The following is an 8,457-nucleotide window of genomic DNA, read 5'->3' as shown; positions in this document are numbered from 1 at the left end:
GAGTGGTTTTGGAATCTTATTTTCAGAAGAAAGAAAGAGAGGGGAAGATATTTTGGTGGTGCCTGATTGACAAGGTAGGTATTGAACTGCCAGCTGAGAAACAGTAAAGTTTCAGACCCATCTGGGATAGGTAAGATCTGAGAATGATTCAGTAGAATCAAAGTATAAATTCAGAAAAATCTATGCTGGAATAGGGAAAGAAAGAAAATTGGCATACAGTTGAGTGCATAGGGAGTCTAGGGCTGGGATAGAAGGCAATTGAAGAGATTAGGAATATCAGTGGGAATATGCTATGATTTGGGTAGAGAAAACATGTTTGGAGGTAGGTAGAAAGAAATATGGTCTGTTCCTAAAAGAAAAGAAAATATAAATTCAAAGGAAATAATTTGTGACTTAGAACCCATTATTGCTTTGTATTCTGGTCCAAATTATTTGTCCTTTAGCTTACTGATTTACTTATTTGTGGACTGGCCCTTCTATAAGGGACTTTACCCACTTAAGCAGCTATTCTGTACATGAGTTTCCCGTCCCTGTGACATCTGTGTTCTGACAGTTCCCATGACATTTTTTTTCTGTTGTCACTGGCTCTGAAAGTCTGGCTCTCTCTATTAATAACGCTTACCCAAACAAATTCCGAATTGTTCATTACAGGCTCCATATCAGAAACTGTGAAGTAGGACTCTTTAGCAAGACTCCTCAAATTTCTGAAATGCATATTACTTAGTGGTTTCTGCTTGGGATGTTTACAGTTTGATGTTCTGAACATCAAGCCTACCTAAGAAAAGTGTCATGTGTCCCCACATTACAATGAACTAAGTCTACTCACAGCTCACAGACTGCCTGCCATGTCCTGTTTGTTTTTTGCAAAATACATGGGCAAATGGCCACAAGGTTTCCGATTAACTCAGTAGGTGCAACTCTCCCAGGAACAAGGAAAAGAAGCTGGGTTGCACCAATTACCTGCCAACATTAGTTTAGACTACCAAAGGCTGACAGTTTTAATCGAATTATTTATTTAAAGAATGCGCTTTTAGTTACAAGTCATAATGTCCAAATTTTTGCTAGGCAATTTAAAATAGATGCAGGGATTCCTAATTAACTTGTTTTAATTGTCATCACTTGCTTATCAGTCATGAAAAGAAAGAGAAATGAGAAAAACTGATGCATTTTGTGTTGAAGCCCAATTATCCAATAGTGGTCCTGCTTTAAATCATCTATTACAGAAATTTTCAAAAGGCAGAGTAAGTTCATTTCAGTAAATAGAATATTTTATCAGATACCTACTGAAGCTCATATTTTGGACTTCCTCATGACCTTTTATAATGGTGCCTCTTATTCCAAATCAAGGTGTACAATATCCAAAAATGGTTATTTTACTCAGTTTTTTAAAAAAAACAACAACATTGTTCTTTCTAAGAATAAAAATAAAAGTGTATTGAAAAGTCACCACTTGCTGTGCTTAATGGCAGATTCAGATGGTTTTGGCCACCCTGCCATGCTGCCTAATTTGAGGGGAAGCTCTGGAAAAGTTCCAGGGCACAATACTGCATTGCTGCTTCTCCAGCTTGCTCTTGCTGATGGTTTGCAAGGCAGTGTAAGAAGGATCAACTTCCTATCCTATTCTAACATAAAGCACATTTTGGGCATCCCAAAAGAAGCAGTTGTAATAATGAGGAAGAAGAAATAAAGTGACAGCAGGGAGTGTGGGCAGTGGCGTAGCATGGGTTGTCAGCACCCGGGGCAAGGCAAGTAATTTGCGCCCCCTAACCCATGGATTTTAGCTCTCTCTCTCTCCGCACCGCACCGCACCGCACACCTAGCACCCCCCCCCACAGTGGGCAGCGACCCGGCAGCTCGGATCGGATTCGCAGGAGCCAGGCAGGGGCAGAGAGCTGTGAGTGCGAGCGCGCCCCCCCAGATGTTGCACCTGGTGCGGCCGGCCCCCCCTGCACCCCCCACGCTACGCCACTGAGTGTGGGAGTCTCTTAAAGGCACCTCCTATCTTAATCACCTTGGAAATTCCCTACCATTCTGAGTCCTTATTATTTCCCCTCCCCACTTACTTTTTTTGAATAATAACACAACTGGGTCATTTCAGTCTTGACTTGACTCTTCTCATAGTGCATGAGGTTTGTGATCCTTCAAGAGCTCAAGTATTATATAACAATAAACACCATTAGAGATTTATAAGAAAATAGTGACTATTTGTGAAAGTATTTGTAAGCGAATACATGCTTAGCTGGTACTTCTGTGTCTAAAAATTTGGAAAGCAAGAAGAAACAGTTGCTGCTTTGTTGGCTCTATTTCAAGAATAGCAAAAGAAAGGAGACAAGTAATCAGAGAGATTTTGCTCAGCCATTTTGTATATAAATGAAAACTTTTGTAGGTGAAAAGAAGCCAGCATTTATTACACAAGCTATAGTGCTTTTTTAAATTTTTCTTGGCACTGGTGTTTTTTTCATTTGATCCTCAGATAAATGACAGGAGCATTAAACATCCTTCCCCAGTATAAACACATGGGAACACTCTGTATTTAGCTCATATCCAGATGGGGTCTTTGGCAAGCTGTATCATGCGTGGAGGTTCAGGCAAGTAAATGACTTGACAGTTCCATAGACAGTTCCATAGACAGTTCCATAGACTTTTAACTGGCTGTGCATTGTTATGATACGCTTTGCTATGCATTTTTATAGATATACTGTATCTATATTAGAAGTAGGAAACTCCTTTCAAGGTGATGTCTGGAATTCTCCATTGAAAGCTAATGTTCTAGTTCCTAAAATAAAAAGTGCATAGCAGTTCTCTTTCTTTTCAGGGTAGAAGTTATCTTAAGGATTGGTTTCAAGTGCAACTTCCAAATTTCAGATAGGGATTTAAACTTGTCTGATATAATAAGCAAGTGAACAGGACTTCTATATCTGAGCTACAAAACTCCAAAGATCCACCAGAAGACATCAAATAGGTCACGTAGGTCCCATTCTGAAGATGGCAATATTGTTTTCCCATCGTTTTTCCCCCTACCTTCCAGACACAAAGACAACTAATGGGTTCCTCTGAATTGAACTGCTCTGACTGTGTATAGTTCTAGGTTCAGAGGCGTTTCCCGGATCTCTGCCTTTCAACCTGGTTTCTGGTTCTTTCTTTTCTTATTTCTGCCTGCCTCAAAGGCTCTCAGTTTATCAGTGCTCCAAACACTTTCCACTTTCTTTTGCTTTTTACTTTCATTTCAACCCTATTACAATCCTTTGGATTTTTTCCTCTCTACTCCACTAAGCCAGAATTTCGCTCTCCTTTAAGTCTTCTCCATTGATTTTTGGTGTATCTATAGCCCACAGATTAACTTTCTGAATACATAGTGGTTTCTTGTCATTCCCAACAGTTAGAAAAAGACATGTGCTCAGAGTTGCTGTCCTTTTCCTTTTTATTTCATTTTTAATGCCTTCTTTCACAGACTGAAAAGTACAGGCAACATGCATGCAGCAGTGAGCCAGTTCTAAAACAGTGACAATCCTCCACATCAACACCTTTTCTTCTGCCTAAATACAAATGTTCTCTATCTTTCTTAACAAACTTAAGTAATGCAAAGATTTCAGTCTTGACTTTCCTGCCAGGTAATAATAATAATAATAACAATAATAACAATAATAACAATAATAACAATAATAACAATAATAACAATAATAACAATAATAACAATAATAACAATAATAACAATAATAACAATAATAACAATAATAACAATAACAAGAAGAAGAAGAAGAAGAAGAAGAAGAAGAAGAAGAAGAAGAAGAAGAAGAAGAAGAAGAAGAAGAAGAAGAAGAAGAAGAAGAAGAAGAAAGTTGGAAGGGACCTTGGAGGTCATCTAGTCCAACCCCCTGCTCAGGCAGGAAACCCTATACCATTTCAGACAAATGGCTGTCCAGTCTCTTCTTAAAAACTTCCAGTGTTGGAGCATCCACTGCTTCTGGAGGCAGGTTGTTCCACTAGTTAATTGTTCTAACTGTCAGGAAATTTCTCCTTAGTTCTAGGTTGCTTCTCTCCTTGATTAGTTTCCATCCGTTGCTTCTTGTCCTTCAGACGCTTTGGAGAATAGCTTGACTCCCTCTTCTTTGTGGCAGCCCCTGAGATATTGGAATACTGCTATCATGTCCCCCCCTCATTCTTCTCTTCATTAAACTAGACACACCCAATTCCAGCAACTGTTCCTTATGTGTTTTAGTCTTCAGTCCCTTAATCATCTTTGTTGCTCTTCTATGTATTCTTTCTAGAGTCTCAACATCTGGCATTTCTGCCTCTGCCTCTCATTATACACTAACCAATGGATATTGTTAGTGGCAAGCTGCAAAGCAGAAGATCAATTTGTTGGTAGGAGAATTACAACCTACAAATTTGTAGGTTCTTTAGTTATCTTAAATCCTCCTCTTCTGTTACTTTCTTTGCAGGCATCAAACACACTGCAATGTTTTTTGTTTTGTTTTATTTTCCAAATCTATTTTTGGGGCTTTTACTTTTACAGACTTGATCAAATAAAAGCTTTGGGATATGCATTTTTTCTTTCTGGCTTCTGCTGATTCTCCAGTAATAAAACTACTCAGCTGTAAGAGGGGGTGGGATTTGCTGGGAAAAACGCACAGCTAAACATTCAATCCTTTGCAGAACTTGCTCCCATCAATAAATGTTTTAACTGCTTTCAGATTCAATTATGGGCCACATAGAACTTTATCTCACATCAGTTAAAGAAGGAGCCCAAAACATCAGTCCTACTTAGCCTTGTTGAAGCTTTGCTTTTCACTCTTGAAGCAATTCAAGTCTCTTCATTTAATTTCAATAGAAACGTTAGTGTTCCAGCCTTAGTCCTACTGCAGATGAATTGCTCATCTCTGGATCTTATTTCCAGGTCTCAGGAGGATTGGGTTTGATAACCTCATCTGATTACAATATCTTTGACAGCTTTAAAGGAATTTGCAGACAGAGAAGGAGAACAGCTGCTACTTTTTTGAAGGATTTGCTAAGCATGCCTCCCAACTTAGCACAGGCTTGAGACTTCAGAGTATGTTTTTTATCACATCATGGAGCAGGTATGTGACTGAGCCAAGGTTGAGTCCTGATCTGAAACAATGTTTTTCATTGGAAATGTCTCTTTCTGACCTAATAAAGTACATATTGTCATACTTAAAAGTTTTAAGAGTGGGAAGAGATGCAGATATGGATGAGGGGAGTGAAAAGAGGGATCAACAGCAAATGAATCTTCTTTCAATAAAGAGTTGTGTATTTACAATTATTTAAAACTTCATAGGTCCTTAGCAGCATAGGTCAAAGCCAGTGCTTATCAATGCATGCATATTCAATGGATACTCTAATATTTCAGAGAACAGAAATATTAAAAATTGTATTGGGACGGAAGCAGCAGTTAAGATTAATGAACATACAGAGAACCCTAAGGAGACTTTTCAGTAAACTTTAAAGGCTCATGATACCAGCTGGGAAGAAATTAAATATTTTCTAATACTGAAATTCATCTAAAGGATATGATGAAGGCAAGAAGGTTTTTTTGAACATTTTAGAAATCACGGTCCAAGTAATAGGTTAAAAATCTCCTGACCTTCCTCATGTTGGAGATCACAACCATATTTTGACAATGTTCCTAGCGAGTGTGGGATTAGAGTACAAGACCTACAGAGACCCTTCAGTGCTCTTCTTCTAAGAATATTTTGGTTGCTTTTCTGGTGCATCCAAAGCAGAGCATCAATTATGATTAATACAAGAGTGGCATTGAATCAAAATTCTCATAATGAGCCATTTCGTATTTCAGCTGTAGACCATGGGGGTGTTTCCTACATAATGTCACAATTTTTCAGGGTCTTCACTGGCTGCGGAGGTTGGGAGTCCTTTGTGGTGGGTTTGAGTGATATGCCAGGAGTTGCATTTCAAAAAGCAATGGGATAGAATAGAACAAAGACTAAGTTAGTTTGCATTTATAATTAAGTGATACCAAGAATATGAATATATTACCATATATTTAATATCTTTCTCCTTCAGAAATGTGAAAAATTACCATTTGCTAATAATACTTAGACATTGTTTTTGGTTGCAGATAACTCTGGTCCTTGGACACTTAGATTGGGCATCTCTGTGATAGATAAATATAATTTAATATAAGACAACACTATGTATATTGACCCTTACCACATTTCCTTAATAATAGGATATGTTTTATGATAAGCTGGCAGATGGGGGAAATGTCCATACAATATCTATAGATGTTCTCCTAATTGTGAATCTATCAGTATGCAGCTATTTCTTCCTAGCCAAACCTTGTGCATATCCTACAAAGTGTATTGCTATGATACATAGTGATTGTCAAATTTGCACTTGGCAGAAGGGGCTCCAATCCATCCTTAAGCTATTGGAGATGGATCAGAGACAGCATCTTATTTTTTACTTAATGGAATATTGTAGTAGGAGTGTTGAACAGGGGATCAGTTAGCACCTAGGAAGCCAAAAGAACTCTGGAAGGATCCTTCCTTATTTATTCATTATTTGTTTCTTCTGTGAGCCTTGATATGCAAGCTTCCAGTTACATCGGCATACTTTGCTGCAGTTCTTACATGGTTTTGTTTTCAGATTGTACAAGATAAGGTTACTTCATTATTAATATATGCATAACTGCCCAAAATATACATATGTATGTGTGCATTCATGTCTGTGCTTGCACTTACACATATATAAATATTGTATCGGGGCAGGCACACATAGCCCCTGGAAGGTAAACTAAGTCCATTATTTCTGGGAACAATTATTTCTGTGACCTTATTTGTAATAAAACCAGATTCAATGATATAAAAAATGCTAGTTTTTGGACTAATTGAACCATACTGTATAATCCCATACAAAGACATCATTTACAAAATACTTTGTTTGTCTCAAGTATTTATTCCTGCATATTATTTCTGCTGCTCTCCCATGTGCATAAAAATGATTTGGGGGAGTATCACAAAAGGTTTATTGTTTAGACTTTTTACCACTGGGAAGTATAAACAGGGAATGGTACACTCCTTTGCCTTTTTGCAGAGTTATAGTTCTTGGTGGTATGCTATAATATTCCCACTCCATTCTTACACTGTGAATGGTGGCAGATTTTTTTTGTGAATGCCAAGCGTCTGTGTTATTATATTTTAACAGCAGTTCCAACAGAAAAATCTTTCTGTTATACAGTAAGAGGAAGGGAATTGGCTGCCTCAGGCAATGGATTTTCTTTTTTTTTTTCACACCAGACATTATTAACTGTGCAATTCCATATAGAATGAGGTGATGGCCCTCAACTCTGATGACTTGGAAAGGAGATGAGGCCAATTAAAAGAGGATAAAGCTACTGTTGGCTGCTAGTCATGTGGCTATATGTTACCTCAAGTAGGACTGGCAATATGTCACTCCGTTGATTACTGTGGAGCCCAGGGATGTGGATATTGTTATGTACTGGGCTCTTAAAGTATACCACATGGGTTGCTGGAGCAGCTAACGGCTCTCCAGCAACCCAGACTACAAGTCTCCTGTGCTGCAATTGGCTATCTCCAGGTGGCAATGGTTGATTTAAACCTATTGGCTGCCACCTAGGGGCTAGACTATATATTGCGGCTAGTTGCAGCCTTTTCCCCAGTACAGTTTCTGCACAAAATAAACTGTGAGTTACCTTGTACTCAGCTTCGTGTCTTCATTCCTGCACCAAAGAACCCATTGTTTAACAGTGGCGATGAAGGTGGGATCCTGCTTCACTGATTAAGAGTTGAAGTCTACGAGGGAAAGGCAGTGCACTCCGGAGGGAAAAGGCATTCCCCCCCCTCTCTCAAGGTCGGCTAGCAAGCTATGCTAGCGACCTCGTGCCCAGTGGACTCATTCCCTGAGCCTGGAAGCAGGATCCGGAAGAATGCAGGAACCAGCAAAAGAATGCCGAAGGTCGGGAAACTGAGAGAATTCAATGTGAAACACCTGGAGGAATGGCCATCATATCTATCACAAGTAGAAAACTATCTCACGGCCAATCAGATCATGGAAGAAGGACTGAAGGCCGCAACGCTACTCTGCGTGTGTGGCCCAGCAACCTTTGATTTGGCCGAGAACCTTTTTGCACCAACACCAATCGAAGCAGTCTCCTACGCAGACCTCAAAAAGAAGCTAACCTGGCACTTCCAGCCCAAGATGTCTGAAATGGCTTGGCAGTTCAAGTTCGACCAAAGAGTGCAGCAACCGGGTGAATCAGCTTCCGAGTTCATAGCAGGCCTGAGGTAGGCTGCACACCTTTGCAAATTTTCAAATTTAGAAGAGCGACTATGAGACCGGCTCATCTGTGGCCTACGGGACAGAACGCTTCAGCAGAGACTCTTTGCTAGGCCAAATTTAACGTTTTCTGAAGCACAATAATAATAATAACAATAATAATAATAATTTAATTTCTATACC

Source organism: Vipera ursinii (assembly GCF_947247035.1).
Source record: "Vipera ursinii genome assembly, chromosome: 1".
Classification (NCBI taxonomy): Eukaryota; Metazoa; Chordata; class Lepidosauria; order Squamata; family Viperidae; genus Vipera; species Vipera ursinii.
Note: the sequence above shows the minus strand (reverse complement) of the source record.